Below are 23,330 nucleotides of genomic sequence, written 5' to 3' on the forward strand. Positions count from 1 at the left end.
CTCTCAGCTGCAGTAGACGTATCGACTGTACTTCACCATCGTCTATTGTTCTGAACTTGGTCCCTTCATCTAGCTTTGTGTTCCAGCCTCTAAAGTCAACTTAATCCATATTTCCAGGCTGTAACTCATACTAAACCTGACTGTATCAAACACAATATTGCCATGAAATAGCAGTCAGACAATGGGTCTATTTTGGCTGCCGTCACAGCATGGATATTTTATCTCTGAAAACAAGTGAAGAGAATCCAGCAGTGGGTGAAGAAGTGTCCCAGCCATGAAGTTACAGAGACACAGAACAGGACAGACAGAGCGAATCAAAGCGAAAGAGAATGACTTCTCTTGACAGCTCTAGTCGGCTCTCGTCCTCAGCTAAGAGAGGAAAGAGGGATGAGCCTTCAGGAGGACGACAATCCGACCATGAAAAGCCGAGAGAAAGAAGCAGAGGGTGGCTGTCAGAGAGGAGAGGGAGAGGAGTTTAAAAGAGGCTGTGATCGCTTCCTCCATTGACGAGTAGCAGAGAGACAAGTCGAGGAGGTGCACTGCATCCTTCGACAAAAAGGCACCCTGGGCTTATGAAAAATACATGGCTCTCAGTTGGAGCTAGTGCTGCACAGCAAAGGAGGCCCACAAAGACTGACGGGACTTTTGCCCTCCAAAACACAAGCGCGCACACACAGCTAAAAATACAACACACTGCGCTAATGACTTCCGATCGGGACTCGGAGGGGAAGCGGCTGGGCTTTTTCTCACTTGGTGTGCGCCTCTGTTTGTTTGTGTTTACATCAAGCTGAAACAAAGGTAACGCAGAAGGCTTCCAGCTGAGAGAGAAATATAACTCTTTTTCTCTGCAAGTGTTGCAGTGCGCTATGGGATTTGTCGTCATGCTATAATCCCGCCTTCATCTCATCGGATATGGTTGTGTGTATCTCATGAGAAATCTGTGATGCACATCCAGGAGACGTCTAAAGAACTGTACTCTAAATGAACTCTTTGAGTTCAGCATGAAAGATGGCATGTAACCATAAACACACGGGCCTTCAAGACCAAGCGCAGATGCCAAAGTTTAATGGCACACGCTATATGCTGCTGCTATGATCAGTCTCATCGCATCAGCCTTTTCGCTAGGTTTTTGAAACAGGGCGTCCAAAACATCGCCATCCCCTCCCGACACACCATGTCAACAACTGACAACTAACAACTTTCTTTGCTTTGTAAAAAAAAACCACAGCTGTAAACATCTGTTTGTACCAAAATAACTTGATAAAAAAACAAATAAACAAGCATCTGAGTCAAATAACAAACGTGAACAGGCATGGTCTCAGTAACTGTTGCCACAGTAACACTTCGAGATGCAGGGGCAATTGTTTAACTTGGCTGACGCTGATTCATTTAAAAAAATAATAACAATAATAATAACATTTTTATAATGATTTGTTCCCTGACTACAAGCCATCGTGTGTACAGCCTTGTGTCTACATCTTGTTTCCTATATTTATGCAAGATAAGGATGTAGTTGTATCAGCTGTGATGGTTTTCAAAACTTTCACAACCACAACCTTCATTCATTCAAACAATACATATATAAAGGCTTGTTGCTTGATTCTGATGCCTGTTCAGCTATTTTGCTCTCATTTTGAAAGGGCTGTGTGTTTGTCCGCTTGCCGCTGGGATGCGCTAAATATTCCTCCGATTATAAAGCAATGAGTTAGTTTGGTGAACGATTGTTTAAAGTTTGGAACTTATCTGTGGTTTCCTCCAGTCATCCCATCATCCCATCAATAGTAGCGCGCTTTGTGCCGCGACTTACCGCGAGATTACGGCGATATTATGGCGGTAAAAAAATACGGCGACCGCGATGTCCAAAATTCGGTTGCGTATGGTTCGAGAATCTGCGGATTTGGATCATATTCAGCGAAATTACCGGGCGGAAACACAATTTGACGTAAACCAGTGAGGTGACACCACGAGTTGGGCATTATACAGGCACTAATAATACATATAGGGCGTCCTGCTGAGGAAACAGGGCATTTTTTCCTTCCATTTTTTCATGTTTTGCCGTTTAGGGCGTAATACCCTGCATCTCATGGACATAGACCGGAAATTGTTTTATTCATTGACTCTTGCTCTAAGCAAACCAGCTATTCTAGTGGGGAAACAGATACAGATTAGAGACTGTGACGATACATTGAACTGAACAAACCTCGGTCCAAACACACAGCATTTTAAATGAATAACCCTCCAGATCCCGTCCTGTAAAACACACCCTCACTCCACTGCGATACGTGTTAGTATTTGCTTCCGTGGTATCACAGTTGGAAGAAGTGGAAGACGCATTAGTGCAGTCGGGGTGAAACGCGAGCGCGATCAACAGGGGCTTTGCTAATTGAGGTTAATTCTGGAGTTAAGTTTTATCTCCTCTAATCACAGAGGAGTCTGTAATGGGAGACGCTGCAAGCCTCCCGGCTAGAGATCACACAGCATCACTGAGGACTATCTCACAGGCTCCCCGGGCAGATCCAGAGCGCATGCTGCAGATAAACAGCTGAGAGGGCCGACGTGTGGACGACTGACTCGGAGGCTGTCAGTCATGTCGGACTCACCATCCATCAGCTGATGGTCTCCGCGGGTCTCCGTGGTGATTAAGTGAAACACGCGGTGAGGCCGGACCTAATGTCACCGATAGACTCCCACATCGGTCACACAGCCTCTTTGTCTCGCACACTCTCAGGAGGACCTGACCTTTGTCTCTCTCTCGGGACAGGTGCTTTCATCACAGCCACACTGGTCGATACTTGAACCCTGGACAACATTTGCAGTTCAGCACCTACCACATTCATTAAGGAGGAGGACGGACGATAAAGCAAACGGATATATCGATAAGTACAGAGGCTGCGTGTGTGTGTGTGTGTGTGTGTGTGGCAGCGGGGGACAGCGCCATCCATAAACACTGCTGACGGTCCAGACAGGAAATACACTTGAGGATGTCGATAAGTTACTCAGCAGGAGAGAGGAAAGATCAATGGCAGCACAGGATGATGTCAGTGCAGCACATGAGATCACAGAGCCACATTTGAAAAATGGGGATGAAATCAGGTCTGCCACATAAAATATGGTGAAATACGATCACCTTAAAACAAGACTCAACTGAAATCATGGAGGGAACTGCTTCAAAGCAGTCACTTTGAAGGCAATGTTGTACCACTGAAACTCATTCAGACTGGTGTCTGTCAAGGCTGAGGAAAAGTTTAGCAGCGGGGAGGGAAGAAAAACAAGCAGCAAATAGTCAGTTTAAGAAAACAAGTCCTTCATGCAACACTTATCTTGGTAGCAAAAGATGTCTAGTTAACATGGAAGACACTGAATGGAGGAGTTACAATCTGAAATAACATCACAGAAGTAGTGGCATTAGCATGTGGCTCCACTCTGGTCAGACAGGTTAGTAGCATTAACTGACAAATCATTTGATCGGGTAAACATAGGAGGCAAAATTAATGAATTAAATTATTTCATTAAATAATAATAATAATAGTTTTCTGTTGGAAATAGAGAGAATTTACCACAAAATAAAAACAATGTTCATTACACAGCAAGGTATGTACACCTCCATCTCCACAGCCACAAAATACTGACAAGTCACTACATAGTAATACAGTCCTAATCCTCTGACACACTGGAGGCAAGGTTTCACGTACCTTGGAAATCAATCAATACATTTGCCAATAAATCAATTTGACAACTAAATCATAAGACAAAGCTCTGGATTTACTGATCGATCTACGTTCCCATCCTCACCTATGGTCACCAGCATTGAGTAATGACCGAAAGGATGAGATCGCGGATACAAGCGGCTGAGATGAGTTTCCTCCGCAGGGTGGCTGGGCGCACCCTTAGAGATAGGGTGAGGAGTTCGGTCATCCGGGAGGAGCTCGGGGTGGAGCCACTGCTCCTCCACATCAAGTTGAACCAGCTGAGGTGGCTCGGGCATCTGATCCAGACGCCTCCCTGGGGAGGTGTTCCGGGCATGTCCTACAGGGAGGAGACCCCGGGGAAGACCCAGGACTCGCTGGAGAGATGATGTCTCCGGTCTGGCCTGGGAACGCCTCAGGATCCCCCGGGAAGAGCTGGAGGAGGTTTGTGCGGATCGGGAAGTTTGGGCTTCCCAGCTCCGAATGCTGCCTCCGCGACCCAACCCAGAATAAGCGGCAGAAGAAGGTGAAGTGACTATTAAATCCTTTTACTTTATGGTCATTAATTACAGGCTAATATGCCGCAAATACACATACATTTTCTGACTCGAATAAAGGACTGATCAGTCAGAAACTAAAATTTCATTCAATTTTTTTTTTTTTTAGCATTTTTCCAGAGGGCAAACAGTTCAGTGAGCTCCCTCATGTGTTTCCCACAGTGGGCCACTGGAGTTTTCAGGTAGGATTAGAAATTCACTGAGAGCAGAAGACATTACTATCACTTTCTCCCCGTCTCTGTGGATACATCCCAATGAAGTTGGACTCCAAACTGGATCATAAACAGCTCCACATCACATCCTTACATCAGCTGATCTTTAAACCAGGTGTTCATTGATCTGAAAATGTCACTGATTAGCTGGTCTTGGAAGTGAATGCAACCTCAGGCTTAAGGAGGTTAGGTCGTAAGATTCGTGAAAATGAGATGAAGCTGGTTTCGCCCACGGGAAGCAGCTGCCCTACATCACTTTGGCCACGACGTTGGTGCATGTTTGCGTACGGTCCTCGTCTCTGGTGACATTTCCTCCAATATGCTTGACATTTCCTGGGGATTTACAGATTTGATCCCGTCGGTGTTTTTTTTTTTTTTTTGTTCAAGCATTGCATGCTGCCTCTTCCTAACCTCAGAGAAGCTGGCTCCAGGCCCTTCTTCCAAAGTTCTCACTCACCCACGGTGAGATCCGGAGGAGACCTTTGCCTTGGAACTCATGCCTCTCTGGTTTACTGCCGCTTTGTTTACAGAGGTTTGTCTTTAATAAACTCCTTCACATTCTCCGTGTGGAGACTGGAGGAAGGAGAGATATGTTTCTTCAGCTAAAGGCCGGTTAGTGAAGCGAACTGACACAGACTGACAACTCTCTTCCACAAAACAAGTTAAAAAAAAAGAGCCTGGCTACTTGTTGTCCAATATCGTCTCCTTCGCTAACCTTCCTTCGTACTCCTCCTCTCCCCTCTCTCTTTTCCTGCGGCTCCAGTGTCTTGTGTTTTCTGCCTGGATGGGCAGCAGTCCCACTCCTGCCCAAGGCTAAGATTACACCCCACCATACTCCACGAGCAGGACATGGACATACATTCACACACACACACACACACTCACACATATTATCCCATAGTAGCTGTATAATAGCCAGGAGCTTAAACACAGGTCAGCGCGGGGTCAAAAGGACAGGAAGCCCAACAGAGGCACCCTCGCTGAGGCTCAAGGTCAGCTCGATATACATGATAGCACAGCGCCCAGAAAGATGTTTTTCTGACTTTAGGGGTGCAAAGACAGACAGCATTTATGGATTCTAAATCAGAAACCGAGGGCAAAGGACTTTCATGATTGATTTACTTTTAGTTTATATTCAACAAGAAAATCCTATTAATGACAACGGGATATCATGTAAAATAATGTAGGCAAACCAGAGCTTGGACTGTAATACATTCATTTGTCATCACTTGCAGAACATATTAATGAATTGATCCAAAATAACATGCGTATGAAGGGAACATTTATCATTCCAGGTGCACTGCAGTATACAATGTGAGGTCAATTTCAGTGTAGACACTCCACAACACAACACAACACAACATAATATACATGACAAATAATATCATATCATATCATATCATATCATATCATATAATGGCCAGTGTTTCCCCCACCTCTGGCCCATGTAGCTTGGGGCAAAAGCTGGTGTTTAACAACCCAATAGCAACTCAAACTGCGGTCTTTGCTCAGTAGATGTGGCTATACATATTCATCAGTCAAGTTCATCTTCTCATGTAACCCCATATTACCATTGAGCATATTTTGTTATGGCTCCATTGACTTTATTGAATGGATTACTTCAACATTCAGCTGATGAACCAGAGTGAATCCGCGGATATAAGCTAGATATGCAGATGAAGAGGTCAGTGAGTCCAACTATCTGACTGACCATTAATATTGTATCTGCGTCGTGACATGGAAGAAGAACTCTGTTTTTAAAGAGCACAGTTTGTCTTTCAGATACGCTCACTTTAATGATGAAACCTTATTGATCGTCTTGAAAGGCTCTTGAATCACAGTCCAGAGGTCAGGGGAGGGAAGACGGAACAAGTTTAGGACGTCAGCTGCGGGTGTAGCATTTCATTCAGCCCTTCTCCTGCTCATTGCAAGGAAAGTCAAGATAATATGTCACATCCAGTGGTGACAATAACAATATCTTCTGCTTATGGAGAACAGTTAAATGTGGAGAAGCTAAAATAAGTTGTGTCAAGTTTGGCGCCAAATTATCGGTGGCTACTTTAACCACCGATATGTTACTTCATCTCATTTTTTTGTGACAATAGAAATACAAGTTGGATGTTATTATACTATGGTATTATACTATGGTATGGGACTTTCGAAGCACTTACTTTTTACTTTATACTTTTTTTTAAATAACTGTTTAGAATTTTTAAAAAGTGATATAGTGATATATTGTGATACCATTGCATTGTGACCCAAGTATCTTGATGCGTATCATATCGCCAATACGCACCACAGTGTTCTGATCTATCAGCATGAGAAATTCTCTGAATTGCAAACAAATTCACGTGCTATTCTTTGACCAGCAGAGTGCGATGCAAACGTCAACAGAATCGCGCCTCTGTACAGCGAGAGTACACACAAGGACATGCGGTGAGCCTCCTGGGTCCAGCAGGACCGCGAACAGGAAAAGGCTAAGTGTTATCGATTGTCTTCTTCCTGCTTAGTCTGGCTGTCAGAGTGAAAACAAGACGACTGTTTGACTGCCAGCTCATCAGAGCAACAGCTGCTTTACAAAGAGGCATACACGTACTCACAACACTTGAAATATAAAGGTCCATTGTTCGCAGGTCAATCATCATCCTCACAAAAAAAAAAAAAAAAAAAAAAAAAAAAGAGTCTGTATTAAAGACAAATTCACGACCAAATGTGGGTCAATCTAAAATAATTTTGGGTTCCACTTCTGACTTCGGAGAAACAGAAATATTCATTTACGATTAACTTCAAAATCAGCGCTTTGAAACGTTCACGTCCAGGGTTTACTGCTGGGCCAATGTGAAAGGCTAGTGTCAGCCAAAAACACTGACCTGCTTGTGTATCTGTTGTCAGGCCCCGGGAAAATAAATACAGTGAGTAATGTATAGAGCGAACACAGCGGAACAGCTCTAACCTCCCGGGGCAGTGGAAAGTGGGGAGACAGCAAGAACAAGGCGCAGAGATCCATTGATGCGGGTGGAGAGAGAAAGGGAACCACAAAGGCAGGGCTTTTGCTGGTGGAGTCCTGGAGGCAGCTGAGCGAGCAAACGCAACACTGTCATTAGCCCCGTGTTCTGCAGACACGACAGCATCACACCAGCTGCGCGTCAGCGCCCTTCAGGTGCATGAGGAGGGCTTCAGCCGGGGGATATGAAGTGTGTTGCTGCTTTCTTTCCAGCCATTGTGAAGCATCTTCCTCTTCAAGCTGCCACACGCGCTCACAAGAGGCCTCCTGTTTACCAGCTGCTTCCCCGCCTCCATTCATCAGCACTATGATTAGCAAGTGCCGGAATGTCATGTAGCTACAGCCAACTGCTCACCCCGGCGCTGACCTCCCACCCCTGGCTGACCCCGGCCGACCCGCAGCTGCTTTTACACTGCGTCGGCACGCTCCATTAGGCACGTCACCTGTTTCTGCGAATCACTGCCCGTGGAAACGGCACTTTCACAAAGACGCAAAAGATGGCGGCAGTGGCGATGCTGAAAGAGAGACCTGTTACTGACTCACACACACAAGCGCAAACACAATGGCCTTTACACATGCTAATGTGCAGTCGGCTCTTTTATGAGATTACACAGTCATTACAGGGAGGGGGTCGCGAGGGGCACCTGTGGCTGCTCCAGAGATCCGCACGTCCGAAAACAAAGAGGGAATCTAACTGAATTACCTAGAGTGAAAAATGTAATGCACTAACTGGAGTAGACCCTAACTGGATTGGCTGGACGCTGCACATATGTTCAGTGTGCAATAAGACACTCTTTGTAGAAGCGTGTGTGTGTGCGTGTGTCTGTGTGTGGGCCCCAGGCCGACTCTGACAGCTCGGTGCCGGCCATCTGCTGGCAGTCACACCAGGAGAAAGCAACCGCAGCCAGACAATGGAGAGCAATGACAGGCCTGGATTTGTGGGCTATGTTTCTATGGGCGCGCACGTATGTTTGTGTGGCGTGCGCGCGTTTTCCCCCCCCATCAAAGATCCAAAAGGGTCCATGAGCATGTGCGGAGGGGTGTGGCTGTCGGTGATAGGCTGTCTCTGTTACCAGGCGATAGATTAGCATGGCCATCTGAGGGGACTCCATCGCACGGGCGAGTGTCAGCGCTCCCTCTTTTCTAGCCATGAACCTCAGGGTGGCTTACATGCTCTTCTCCTCAAACTTCACCCCCGCTAAAACCATGGGCCACAAACCTTATATAGAGGATATGTGGCTTACCGTAGCAGAAATTCTAAATTATTCTCATCGTTCTGGAATACTAAACGGATGCTTTCCGATGGGGTTTGGTCTGTTTACTAAGTATTTCAGAAAGTGAAATCATTCATCGAAGCAATGTCACTGAGTGAAACGTTTCTTTAGACCGTTGCCAGCTTCCTGCATGGGTTTAGATTTTCCTCATTTCCAAAATGGACGCAATACTGAGGACCTCGGAAGACGCTAAGTAAGGCGGTTGAGCTGATGGTCGTAAATAGGTTCAGGCTCGCAACCCTAGTGATGACTTCCTGGAAACGTCTTTCTTCGTGAGTCACAAAGCAGCTATTTTGCACGTAGCGCCCCCAGCTGAGAAGAAATAAAAGGACATCGCCTGAGGCTGCACAGCAGGGGGCGAATCGGACTCAGGCCACCCGGGACCCAATCCGTGAGAAGCTCCTCAGACAATGATGTAGCAGGGCTTTAGAAGAGCTGTAGTCCCACAATGCACTGCAAAATCAAGTGCCTTTGCAAACCAGCAAAAAAGCTTTTTATGTAGCCATTAGCTGAAGACAGCAGCATCACATTTAATGTCAGCATACCTCTCCTTTTAATTCAAATGTGTTTTCAAAAATTAACAAACTCACTATGGTCCCCAACAGTTTCCAAACCATATTTGAATGAACTCAAAGATGAAAGAGTTATATTGCACATATCTAATTCTTTAGTCTTGTGGTGAATTTGAAAAATAACTGGTAAAATGAAACCTGCAAAACCTCCCAGGTTGACAGCGGCCTTGACTCACTGACCAGTGTATACACTGTATCGCAACAGTGCTTAGATTTCATGACAAAGAACTCAATTCAAGACCACAATTTAGAAAAGCAGGGATTGGAAGAAAAGGTCATTTCAAACGGGTTGTTTGTGCCACGTGACCGTGCTTATCAGTGTGTGTGCACGGGTGTCTGCGTGTGGAGCGACATCAAAGTGAGCGTGTTCTGCGTCTCCTGCAGCTTGTGTTTGTGAGTGTAACTGGAGGCTGTGGCTCATCCCCACCGCTGCAGTGTGGCTGGCATGCCTTGCCCACTGGCACTCCAACAGGACACACCTATTTACACAGGCACAGGCTGAATGGCAGGAATTGTCTGGGTGAAAATGCAACACTTAAGCTCCTGATTAAGGCATAACAAAGCCCAGAGGGGAGCGAGGGATGAATGTGCAGAGTGATAGAGAGAGGGGGGAGAGACAGAGGAGAGGAGGGGGGGGGCTCCCTAATAGGGATTCTCATCCACTGTTGCTGTGGGAAGGTGAAAGAGAAGGGCTCTGAGGCGGGAGAGGACGGAAGGACGAGGGGAACCATTGGGAAGCAGGTAGGGATGAAAGAGGGAAGGAAGCGGGCAGGAAGTGGAGGGGTGAGGGATGAGCAGGGATTGTGCAAGCAGGCTTGGAGAGATAAAGAGACAACAGAGAAGGCTGTGCACGGAGGGGAGGGAGCTGCCACTGAGGTATCCCCACTGCTGGGAAGGCAGCGCAACACAGGGGTAAATAGATAAATAGCGCCCTCTAACGGCAGATACACCCTTAACAGCACACCCTCCTGCCGCCTGCCGCCTCTTCAGAGATTCATGACAATAATCTCTCTCTCTCTCTGTTTCTGATATATATATATATATATATATATATATATATATATATATATATATATATATATATATATATATATATATATATATATGTTATATGTTGGTATATATGTTTGGGTTTTTTTCAGACATTTCCAGCAGAAAAAACATTCAAATGGCTTGATTTACTTTCTTCCTGAAACATGTCCATGAACCATTGAATAAAAAACAAATAAATATAAATATAAATAGTGCACCAAAGTTGGTCAGTATTTGTGTGCTGGTATGCGTCTACTGTGATGCAACATACATGCACAAACAGAACGTGGATGACAAGTTACTCCCTCTGTGTGTGTGTGTGTGTGTGTGAGAGAGAGAGAGAGTGTGTGTGTGTGTATCCTAGCAACCAGACAGGCGTAGTAGCTGTGCAGTGAGCAGCTGGCAGAATGGGACACCAAGGCCATGATGGATTTTTTTTTTTTTTTTTTTTTACAGTGCATGTGTGTGTGTGATACACTGAACAGCTGTGTGAGATTTGGGCGCATGTGCGCACATCATATGCACCCATGCATGTTTGATGTTTAAACACTCATCACTTTGTCAAGCCAGCGAACTGGCAGACGACAGCGGACGAGCAAGAGCCGGGGATGCAGCGTCACGTGATCGCCATCCATCACGGATGTATAATTAGTTTCCACGGAAGAAACGGACCTCGGAGAGTCATTATCATTTGTCAGTGTTCGAAATGAAATTACATTTTGTTTTTTTAGAATGCGGGGATGAGTTAGCAAGTGACAACAGGTTTAAAATGGATCCATCTCAGCATAAAGGACATGTCGCTTGTCTAAGCACCGTGGCACCCGAAATTGTTGACCCAGTCACAGGGGCCAAAGGCCGCCTTGGATCCGACTCACAATTCTGAAATATCAACTCACGCATGATGAATGAAGTGTATGGTTCAGAAAACCTTCTGTGCACCATCTATTTATCCAAAACCCAGTAGCTGAATGTCAGAAGAGACCGTTTCTTTATTCATCCCAAAGGTGAAATGACTTTTCTTGTATTTAAGTTGAACAAAAAATGCCCACAAAAAGGTGTCTTTAACAAATAAGCCATGTAAAAACCATGTACTTCTGAATAAAAAGTAGGTTTTAGTTCCACTTAATCCGGGAAACCGTCCATATTCTCTCGCCAAAACAGTGTAACGCGGATCCGACTCAGCAGCCTCAGACTCTGGTGGCAACACGTTTTCAAATTTTTACAAGACTGCCATTACATAAAACTCCGGCTGCTCTTTTTTTCACTTCTCCTTTTCACAGCCATTTCATTCATTCCAGTTCATCAACCTTCAGCGGCTCTTTTAATTCCTCCACTTTCGCTCGATCTTATTCAGAAACAAAATGAAGCATATATGTAGCTAGAAAGCCGAGCATTTCAGAACAAACCGCAGAAAAAGATGATCAGCGTTGGTGTTTTTGTGTGTCTGTGCTCCAGCTTCATCCTTCAAACCTTTAGTGAGTCTGAGCTGCTTTTAAACAGCTCCACGTGCCTAGCTTTCTTTGAGGGATTCAACCCACCAATGGCAGGTCAGGTGCTCACCTTGTGTCACAGAGAAAGGACGGATCTGTTTAGCCATCTCTTCTCTTTGGTTGCAGTTCTGGTGAACATTGCAGTGCCTTCTGTGTTCCCCTCTTTTACTTTGACAGATTTTCACTTAGTTTAGACGCCTACCTTTTTCTTTTATATCTCAACTCTGTGTGACTTTCACCCCCCTCCTGAGCTTAACCGTGCTTCAGGAAAAATCTTTTAAATCTTCTGTGACGTCTTGATGTTGCACCGACTGAACGGTTTACCACACATGAAACAGCAACACTGTTTCATTTCCAGAAACCAACACATGCTCTCTATTTATTCAGCTTCTTATCTAGCGCACATTCCCAGTTAGCTCATCGGGGAATCCCGAATCCACAATTAATTCTGGCTGAGACTCAGAGGCAGAGCGGGCCGAAAAACATTCCAACTTTTAGAGTTTATCAAGAAAAGATGTTTCATTTGTACCTCAAGATGTGGACGGTATCAGAGGAAGCACACAAGTGACACATTTGCTCAACCTCATCCACCCGAGCTAATACTGCTCCTGGTGTTGGTCTACTGCACAGATACCACACAGACCTAGCATCACCCTACCACTGCTATTGGCGAGTCCAAACCTTTTCTCCACTATCGAAAAGGCAGGCATGAATAGAACCCACAGCAAAACCTGATTTCTTAGGAGAATAACTTAAAAGCAAGCTGAATAACATCAGGCAGAAAACAGTTCAGAAGAAGGTTTGGACAAACACTACATTTGAAATAATGTTTCTATAAGTACAAAGTCACCGACTGTATGAAATGCAGCATTTATACTTTTTTTCCACTTTACGATAGTGACTGTGGGCCACATGCCTGGCTTTGGCCATCAGCAGTACAAGATCATCACCTTGATAGAAATTCAGCTGAAACTCTAACTTGCCGTCAGGAAGCTACTTCATTACTAAGTTGAAGTGTGAATGAACAACGTTAATTCATCACTGGGAAATGAAACATTCACTAACAAATAACGTTATGTAAACATGACCAAGAAGGTGTGGTTTCATTTATGAAGAATAGAATAGAATAATACTCTTTATAAAAACACAAATACATCCTCGGTCACTACTTTGACCAAATAAATCGTATCACACCTAAGTATCGGGAAAACATCGAATCACGTGAGATGGATTTCGCCCCAGCCCCAGTAAATACAAATGTTTCATTTTCATTCATGTATTTTTAAGGCCAAGCTACTCTATAAGCAGGTGAGATTGAATTGCAGGGGGGAAACACAATAGCGCTCCTCTATATCTTAACAGTATAGCATTTAACCTGAGTGAAAGTCAGAGAACCCTGTCAGTCAGAATCAACCCACTGTCATCTCTTCCAGTTAAGGAAGAGTGGGAACGCCGTTGTTTTAAGTTGGAACATCTGTGATTCCAAATTTACCTGGTGTATCAATTTAGTGGTAGATGAGCAGCTGCTGTCGGCAAACAACAGATTGGTCCATTACGACTAACAACCGGTCTGGAGCGAGCGTCGGAACATCCGCCGTTTCTCTTCTTGCTCAGAGTAGAGTGTTGGAGCTACCAGCGACTTGTTTGCGCCCCGGAGCAAATGGTCTCAGTTAATGACCTAGTTCACTCAAAAATGCAGCCAAGATATTTCAATTATTGAAACAGTGTATAAAAGCCCAGAGGTGCCACCTGTCTCTGAACAACAAGGGGTTGGTGGTGTGAGGGGACGAAGGGGAAGAATCGACCTAGTGTCTTCAGACTCTTTGGTTCTGCTGAGAGCCAGATCCATCATCCTCCCCACTGTCTTCAGTGCTGCCCCCACCTGGTTCTGGTCCCCGACTGTGTTTTAAAGCAGCAATAATGGGGCCCAGCGTGGCACTGAGACCACATTAGGAGAATCCATTTCACAATCATACCTCCCAACCCATTCTTATGTTTCCCCTTTACTTTATCGCCGCATTCATTTTCAATTCCTTGTCATCCAACTCCTGCGCGAGCGTGTCTGCGGGCTTAACAAGATCAATCGCTCCAAACTCCTTGTACCCGCCACTAAATCAATGGCTCTTTGTCTCTTTAAGCTGTGTGCATGAGTAATGAAAGAAAGGGAGACGGAACAGAAGAGTTTAGCAGTTTAATACAGAGAGCCGGTCTCGCTGTGAAGTCCTGAGGCTGAGGCTGACAATTAAAATGTGAGGCAGGGGGAGCACAGGTAGGTAACTCCAGAGTGGGGGCAGCAAGGCGGAGCGAGGGGTAAGCGATAGCGAGAGAGTGTTTGCCTCAGTGAAGCTGTGTGTGCCGTGTCGGGAGCAGGGAGCCAAACCTCACCGCTGACTTGGCCAGGGCCTCTGGAGCCAGAGAGAAAGCCCTGCTAACCACAAACTGCTCTCTCTGTGTGTGTCTCACTCATACGCACACCCTCATTCAAAGTGTCTCACTGTGTGAATACGTCATTTCAGAACGTGTTGCTGCCCAAGAGGAGCAGCATGGGAAAAGAGAGAGAGAGAGCAGAGGAAGGAAAAGTGCCGCAGAACAACGGCGCAATTCACTCATCCTGAGCAAGGCAAATAAGAAGCGTTCTCACGTTCCACCTCCTCTCATCCTCTGCCCTCGCCACTTTGCCGTATTTAAATTCCTGTCACTGCAGCTCATTATATTTCCCAAATGCACTGGAGTAGGTGTTTGCATGGCTGCACTTTAAGTCAATAGCGGAGCTGCACAGCCGTGAAAATGGCTAAGGACGCGGGCTCTTGTGTTAAAAAAAAAAAGGCCTGCAGGTGTTCATCTCCCGCTCTTAGCCCATTTATATTTCACGGCGACACCACATTAGTCGCCCCTGGACGGTCGCAGCCTGCAAGATCTGCGATGTATCACCCTCTCTTTGATGCACCAAACCAGTACGGTGCACAATGGCGGTATGAATAAAGATGACAGGAAGGAAATTGGAAAACACAAAGCAGCTATAGATGCATACAGCCAGTGCTGCTGTAGAAACAAAAGACAAGCAGTCAAAGAGATTTCAAACTACTTTGGTTTCTCAAGCGAAAGAGTTGCAGCCCAGATGAAGATCTCTCACCTCACACTGGTCAGTCCTCAAAGCACCTCTGCCTGAGAGTCCTGTCGGCAGACAATATGAACACACACCCAAACATAATCAGACACACACACACCTCTGTCTGTGTCAACACAAGCTTGTGGGGAGGAGGAGGAGGAGGAGGGCTGCTGCTAAAGGGTGGTGGGTGGGAGCTCTCATTGGCATGTTTGTTTTTGTTTTGCCATTTTTTCCCCCCTGACGCCAATGAAGTGTGCATGTTTGTAAGCGTGTGTGTGTCAGCATGCATATGAGTGTGTGTGTGTGTGTGTGTGCTGGTGTGGAGAGACAAAAGGAACATATGGCAGCAGTCGCTGAGGCTGTAAATTAAACATAGAGGAAGATTAGATAATGAATGTGTGCTCTGAGACAGCACTGAGCCGAGGGCGGAGCGGACCACAGTGAGACCAGTTTGGGAGGGCGGTGGGACGAAAACTGAGGTGCAGCACTGATATTGACGCAGTACATAATGTAGATGACGAATATGTCTTCAAAAAAAACAGTGACCCGGGTGGACACGAGGCGCTGCGGCACGTCGGTGACCCCAAACCTCCCGCCGCTCGAGGGAACGGAACCTCACCCACTCAAAACTGGCCAGCTGCCACCGAGGCTGAGGCAAAGCTGCGTTGCTGTCTGCGGGATTACTGACGCTCTCCTCCACTGTACAGTCTGACACATGCTCGCAGTCGCACGCAAACACGAGGCTTAGCACATGTAAACACTCTCCACAGTAGTGACCCAACAAGTCCTTTTATTCATGAAGATTTGGTCACGTTTTCTGTGAAACGCCGGGGCTCACAAAGGGGTAAGACGGGGGACAGTGAGGGCAGATACGTACTGTACAGCCTACACCGGTGCACAGAAATTCACCACTGTTCTTCAGTGGACAGCAAGACCAAACAAGTCACAGGTTTCATTTGAACCTGACTCAAGCGAGACTTGAACCTATGCCGTGCTTCCTGTGAGGCAGCAGAAACACCAGCAAGCTGCCCTTCAACATACTTAGTAAAAGTGTCAATACAGTTAAGTCACGCATGAAGAAAAATATTTCTAAAGCGGGTTGAGATTTCCGACAACTCACCTCCACTCCAACCCCTCCTGAGTAATTTCAACCATTTATTGACGAAATCTGTGAGAAACTGGGCTCCTGTATCAGTTTCCAAGCTTCCCACCAGGATGCAGTGTGAACCAATGGTGGTGTGTGGAGCTACATCTTTGGTTAAATCAAACCGGACACATGTGCGGGTCTAATCCAGCAGGGTGTAAAAGCGTTTTAATTATAGAAGACGTTTCAGAAGACACAGCTGCTGAGGTCGATCTATTTGAACACTCGCGTGTTTCTGCGTCCCTCATTCATATTTACTCAAGTACAATTGAGTTATCTAGTAACAACGTTGATCGACCGACGCAAGCATTCACTATTTATTTTGTACATGAATTATTGAAAGCTACAAAAGCCTGCTCAACACATGGAACGAGTTGGAGCTGATGTGTTCCTCTGGAAAAGGTTTGGGCTTTTTGAAATGAAAGAATGTGATGCTAGTGAGGCTAAAGTCAAGTTCGGTCACATGATTATCCATCCACCAATAGGACCTGAACTTGATAAAATACGGGACTTTTTCACGTTAAAGTCAACTAACAAAAGACTGAAGTAAACGTCATGTACGCAGTTTGTTTTGCTAATGCTAAACTGATGCTAACTTTCACTTCCTGTACAAATTGGAACTAAATGATTCACATGGGATTAGAAAAAGAATCTGGATCACATGACGCGCATCACAGCTCTGTCACCTGAGCTTATAAATCGCTCCACTTAGTCAATAACTTCGGGAGAGCGAGGTGAAGGTTGGAGATAAAACAGGTTGAGTTTTACAGTAATTTGTCACTGTCTCATTGCGAGGCTTCACAGAGCAGCGAGGGGTGGGGGGCAGGGAGATAATACAATAACATACAAACCCAGAGAGTGAGGAAGGGCTGGATACAGCTGGGTCAGGTTATTTTACCCCCCCCCCATAAAGGTCTCGAAGCTAATCTCCATTTCAGATGAGCATTTTGGGGGGGAAGTAATGGACACACAAAGGTGAAGTCGAATCTGACACATTCGGTCATAATATTGAGCGTCATTAACACCATTGCTTACACATCTTCTGGCCTAATCCATAACCATGAAAAAGAAGGTGAAGCATTGTCACTGCGGTTCATTTTCCAGTGTGGTTTGGTTGTGTTGCTGTTGAAGTTATCCTCAGCATTGCACTAGTGCACCACTGCTCTGTTGGTTGTTCCTGCTGCTGTTTGTTCTGCAACAGAATAGATTCCACTTTCGAGTAGTTTCTAATCTAAATGATTCCAATAAATATGCAAAAGTTTCACTATTGTCATTCATTCAGTCACACCGCACCTATAGGTCACTAAGTGGCGACCTTGCAGTAGGATTGCACTTGAAGTGGGTGAGGGCTTATAGATCGACAGCCTTTATTACCTGAAGTTTAGCAGGCCACACAATCGCGGTGCAGTTTTTAAAAAGTTGCATTCGCTTGTAACAAGTTACTTTGAAAGTAATGAGTAACTTGAAGTCACAAAGTTACTTTTGAACGCAACAACTAGTAACTGTAACTTTAAGTTACTACCTTAAAGTAACTCGCCCGACACTGCTGGTGAATATATTCATGCTTTAAATCTTGGAAAGAGCAGCAACAGGTTTGACAGTAAACACACAAGAGTCTTCGACTAAACTGTCCAAACAGTGCAAACCCCACAACAGGAGGAGCACACGCTCTCTAAAGGTGAGCTCCTGCACCCGTAATGAGGGGAGCTCTGTTGTTGTGATCCTCTCACTGCAGCTCTGATTACAGTCCGGTGTTCAGTTTCTACGCTGGGAGTAAACAAACGAGAACAACGCCGATGCGGGGCTTTGACCACACACACACACACACACACACGTGCAGGTGCATGCTAGTGCCGTGAACGGATCACAGGGTAAGTCTAGGAGGCCGTAGCTCAACTGCATCCACTTTCCCCGCTCGCCGTCTGCCTCATTACCAAGATAAAGCACCACCTTCCTGCCCTCCGCTTATTAAAAGTGGAGGAACACAACAACAGGTTTATTAAAACTTGATTGAATACGTGCGACCCAAACGCTGCTCCTCCTCCTGAAGCACATCTCCTCACATCCTCCTGTTACTTTGAATGATCAAGGATCAATTCATTCGGCGTCGCTGCTCTGACAAATCCAACAGGCTTTTTCTGTCTCCGCCCGGCGGCTGTCACATGGGACTCAGTCAATTCTCCGCTCAATCTCACCGCATGTCGAAGAGATTCACACGCGTGGTCGTGTGTGCGTGTGTATACTCTGAGGGGTGATACTACTTAATCATATCCTCCACTCAACATAAATAAAGACCAATTAGTCGGCCTCCCAGCAGACCTTTTCTCTGGAAGACCCCGAAGAGCGTCGCCCCTCAGCGAATAGCAGCCCGATGAACTGTGGTGTTTGGAAGACAGCACCAGCAACTGTGTCGAATTACACTTCATAATAATGGAAGAGGAACATTAATGGTGAGTTAACGCGCCAAACACCCACTGCTTTTTAACACAATCACAGAAGGTAAATCTGAAAAGTAAATCAGAGTATTAGAAGACATTCTGTAGTCTATTTTTTGTTGTGAAACTGTTTCTTATCCATTATACCACAAGCTATATAAGTGAACATGTGAGAAATCAAATGCAAAATACTCGGGCAAACCTCACTTCTATTCATATTGTGTTTGTTTTGTACTCAATATTAGAAGCCAACATGTATTTACTCGTTAATAGAAACCATATTTCTCCTATATAAGTGAGTATTTTTTTGGAATTTGAAATATAATTTTTAGCACCAGTCCTAACTGGACAGCAGGTGGCAGTAGTGTCACAGAACTCATTCGCATGACATGAGTGAAGAAGAGTGGCAGGGACTCCGCAGCACCACAGAGACAGAACATTGAAAGGATTTGTGGATCCAGATGGTAGTTAGGAACATCAATAAAATGGAGTTCTTTGTCTCAATATCACATGTGAAATTAGCTTCTTCTTCTTTTTATGTATTTATTCTGTTAATTTGACTGTTAATTGCAGATGATTACATAACCAGTTTAGTCCTTTGAAGAGGGAACTACAGAGAACATCAACTGTGGAAGTTCATCTTTAATGTGGGAAGTGTATTTTATATGTGAAACAATTATTATTGTTATATGTGAAGTGGAGAACAGTGTCAGGTGTGATGTGTGACAAAAGGATGAAAGGGAAAGTGTCCAAAAGGGTGGTGAGGCCAGCAATGTTGGATGGTTTGGAAACAGTGGCACTGAGGAAAAGACAGGAGGCAGAGCTGGAGGTAGCAGAGATGAAGATGCTGAGCTTCTCTCTGGGAGTGAGCAGGATGATGATAGGATCAGAGGGACAGCACATGTGCTCAGGTGTTTAGGAGACCAAGTCAGAGAGGCTAGATGGAGATGGTTTGGACATGTACAGAGGAGAGAGAGAGCCAGTACATTGGTAGATGAAGATGTTGAGGCTGGAACTGCCAGGCAGAAGGTGGAGAGGAAGGACAAAGAGGAGATTGATGGAGGTGGTGAAGGAGGACATGAGGTTTGTAGGTTTGAGAGAAGAGGAAGCAGAGGACAGGGTGAGATGGAGGAAGATGATCCGCTGTGGCCACCTCTGAAGGGAGAAGCCAAAAGAAAAAGAAGATTTTATATGTGAAATCAGAAAAAAATATCTGTGGGAAAAGAAACATGGGCTACATTATACTGTAAATACAATATTTAAAAAAAAGCCAAAATAATGTAATAATACTTTAAATACTGTCACAGCAAATTAGTTGATATCAGCTGGGTTTTTTAAACATGTAACAATATAATGACTGGTATATAGTCGGGGTGACTATTGACAAGGACCTTACGATGCGATGCACGACACCTGGGTCATGAGACGATAGTATCACAATGTTTTTGAAAAACACAGTGGTTTGATATTGCCATAGTCTACACAGTAAACCATGCAACACAATATTATTTGAAATCAAAAAAGAGAAATTAAGCCATAACTATGTGGTGGAAAAATCCATGTTACATACTTATAGTAGGGCGAGTGCATCAAATGTGTGACTTGATGGACATGAGGAGCAAAGTGTATTTAAAAATCAAAAGTTCAATTTTCATCAGATCACAACCTCAAGAGTAAACTCCTTGGTGGAAACAGAGTGATGCAGCGGGCAGCCTGTGCCTTTCACTCCTGCGCTCCACATTTGGTTGGTGGTCAAGTGGACAATTAAAACAGCTGGACCTCTGTCACACACGCTGGCAGCCACTCATCGCACAGAGAGGCCGGCCTCACTCGGAGGAGCGGCTCCTCTCTGCCTGCCGGCGAGGCAGCAGGGATTATCAGCCTTTATACTGCCTAATCTAGTTTGGCCGCACTGGGAGGGTCAATCTGTGTGTGTTTGTCTGCTGGAGTTCCGTACTCGACCCAGGTTGTGAGGACAAAACGTGCATCATATGGCTGGAAGGAACTGATGGATTTCTTTTGTTCAGCGGAAACCTGGACTTGGTCTTCACCTGCAGGGAAGCGGTGAAAGGAAGACTTGCTTGTGAAAAGAGAAACATGTCAGCATCACTACAGCAAACTGCTTTGTCTGACCTTTGCCATCTGTTTGTGTGGAGTAAAAAAGAGGTCCAGGTCAAAGAGGTGTGCAGCGATAACCGGGCCTAACAGGTGTGTCAAAGATGCGAAACGCTGCTGACGGCTCTACTTCAAAACCTGTCGGCCGGCTGTGTAAACCGGCTGCCGGTGTCATGAGTGTCGCCCCGGCTGGCTGGCTGGGTCACACGCTTTATTATGATCTGCTGAGAATGTACAGGTTCTGGTGTGTGTGTGTGCGCCGCCAGTCAAGCGTGTTGCATGAGGGTGGGTTGGCAAGAGCTGCCGACACATTCCAAAACACAGGAGACGGATGTCAAGGCCAAACCAGAGCCGGGACCACACTGACAATCCCATAGGAAGACTTTGGTGGAGAGACAGAGCCAGTGTGTGTGTGTGTGTGTGTGTGTGAGCGCTGGCTTGAGTAATTACAGGCCCGGCTGGTGTGTGGAGCCGAGAGTCTACCACAACACAGCCCCAGTGATGACACCATACACCGCACACACATGTGCGCGCGCACACACACACCAGCAGCAATTACTGTACAAAGCACTTCAACAGCTGGTCCATATCCCCATTCTCCAAAACCACACAGACACACAACCATGCAGCCACCCAGCCGCTGCTGCACAAGTCAGATTATCCATTTCACAAATGCACGCAGCAAACACAAAGCAAAGCCCCGACAGCTATCATTGATCGGCGCTGAGAAATCCTGCAGCAGCACAACAGGTCGACTCGCGCATCCTGCACTTCAGATGCTGTCGAGTCTATTGACTGATGGTCCCCTGGCTGTGTGTCTTCCCAAGCATGAGTGGGGTTCTGACTCCCCCTAGTGGCGGCTGTTAATACAGCCTTCGCTACACTAAAAGATCCATCTAAAATAGAGGTGGGGGAAAGGGCCACAACTGTAACGGTTGTGAGGGGCCACCATCAAAATAAAAACAACAATGACTACGAAACGTGATGGAAAAATGTCCAAAATATATACTTAAGTAACCAGGACAAAATGAACCTAAAAAAAATTAAATGTAACTAAGGATATTAAGAAGTGTAAATATGCTATGAGACCTATTGAAATATTTCATTTTATATGCACTTAATTTGAATATAAATCAACTATGGACTCGACGATCAAGATAAAAAGGCTATTTATTTCCAAATATATTTTCAATATTCCTTCAATGTCTTTTGAAGACCAAGAAAAACACAAAATGGCCAATGAATAAAACAAGAACAAGCTATATTGACTGCTGAAGAGGTGATGGTGACTATAAGAGAAAGAACAAAAAAAAAGGCAGAAAAATTAGGATACATTAGCTATACTGTAGTTGACATCAAACGGGCCATGAAAACACAGGCATCGGGCCGCATATGGCCCCCGGGCCGCACCTTGCCCAGGTATGACCTAAAATATTCTCAGTTCAGAACAGAACACGACATTAAAGATGACGTTTTTGATGAGAACTTAGACTTAGACTTTCTTTATTGTCATTGCACAAAAACATATCACTATATTATGGCAATGAAATTTCAGTCTGAGGCCTCCGGTTTCCAAAAACAAAACTATACGTCCAAAAATAAATAAATATTAGATAAATACTAGTCAAGAAGATGTACAAATAAACATTCGTCTATCATTAATAGTTAAGATTTTTAATATCGGTGTATCGAGGGTGACCAATGTGGTCGAACGAGTCTTTACTCAACAGTCAAAGAGCCGATGCACACAAACATGGCTGCACTTGTAGCTAAATCCCAACTCTAAAAGTGTTGGGCTTTACATGTATTCAGTCATTCATCTTGTACCGCTTATCCCCTGGTGGAGGAAGGATGTGGGGGGCTGGGGCCTACCCCTTGAGTGGGAGGTGGTGAACTCTGAACAGGTTGGCAACCAATCACAGAGACAAACAGCCACTCACACCTAAGGACAATTTACAGTACTCAAACTTGGGCAGGCAGCACACACAAAAGGAATGTGGTTTCCCCAAGACTGACCCGTACCTGCAACCATCTTGCTGTGAGACATCGGCGCAAACCACTTTTCTAATGATTCCAATGTTGACTTTACTAGAAAATACTTGCTACTGCTCTGATTCATTCACATCATCACACTTCAAAGGTACCCAGAGCAGGTCTGAAAATGTGACCTAAAAACCCTATAAACCTATGTTTTTAATCTCTTTAAAGCTAGAAAATAAACTTTCTAAATCTCACTAACAAAACAGTCAGCTGGCTGACGTCAAAAAACCTCATTCGAACCAGTTCTTAATGTTAGATTTTTATTAAAATCTATACTAAAACACGCAAAAACAGAAATGAAGAGTCAACGTTTATGCGCTAATAGTAACTGAAGTGTCACCGGAGCTTGTGAAGACTTTGAAATGGAACAATACGATTGTTAGATCAAGCTAAAATCATGTGTAATAACGTAATGAATTAACACTCATCGTCGCTCAGTTAGATGACTGAAGATTGGTTTTGCACTATCAAACAATTACTGTTGAAATATATCTGTCTGCCTCAATTACCGAATGATTCAGCCATGAAATAGGGAGGGCAATGTAACGGGAACCTGCAACATTTACCAGGGAATTAGTGTAGCTAGCACAACCCACCAAGACACCTTTGAACCTGTGAGGGTTAGAAAACCAGCGCCACAGACAGAGAGAGAGAGGGAGG

The 23,330-nt window shown here is 45.0% G+C and overlaps 1 protein-coding gene across 2 annotated transcripts in view; it reads right to left on the reverse strand.

Moving 5' to 3' along the window:
- The window catches only part of gse1b (Gse1 coiled-coil protein b), a 160,972-nt gene that overhangs the window by 113,956 nt on the left and 23,686 nt on the right, over positions 1-23,330 (reverse strand). The window lies entirely within an intron of this gene.

This window comes from Synchiropus splendidus, chromosome 5, assembly GCF_027744825.2.
Source record: "Synchiropus splendidus isolate RoL2022-P1 chromosome 5, RoL_Sspl_1.0, whole genome shotgun sequence".
NCBI classification, from domain to species: Eukaryota; Metazoa; Chordata; class Actinopteri; order Syngnathiformes; family Callionymidae; genus Synchiropus; species Synchiropus splendidus.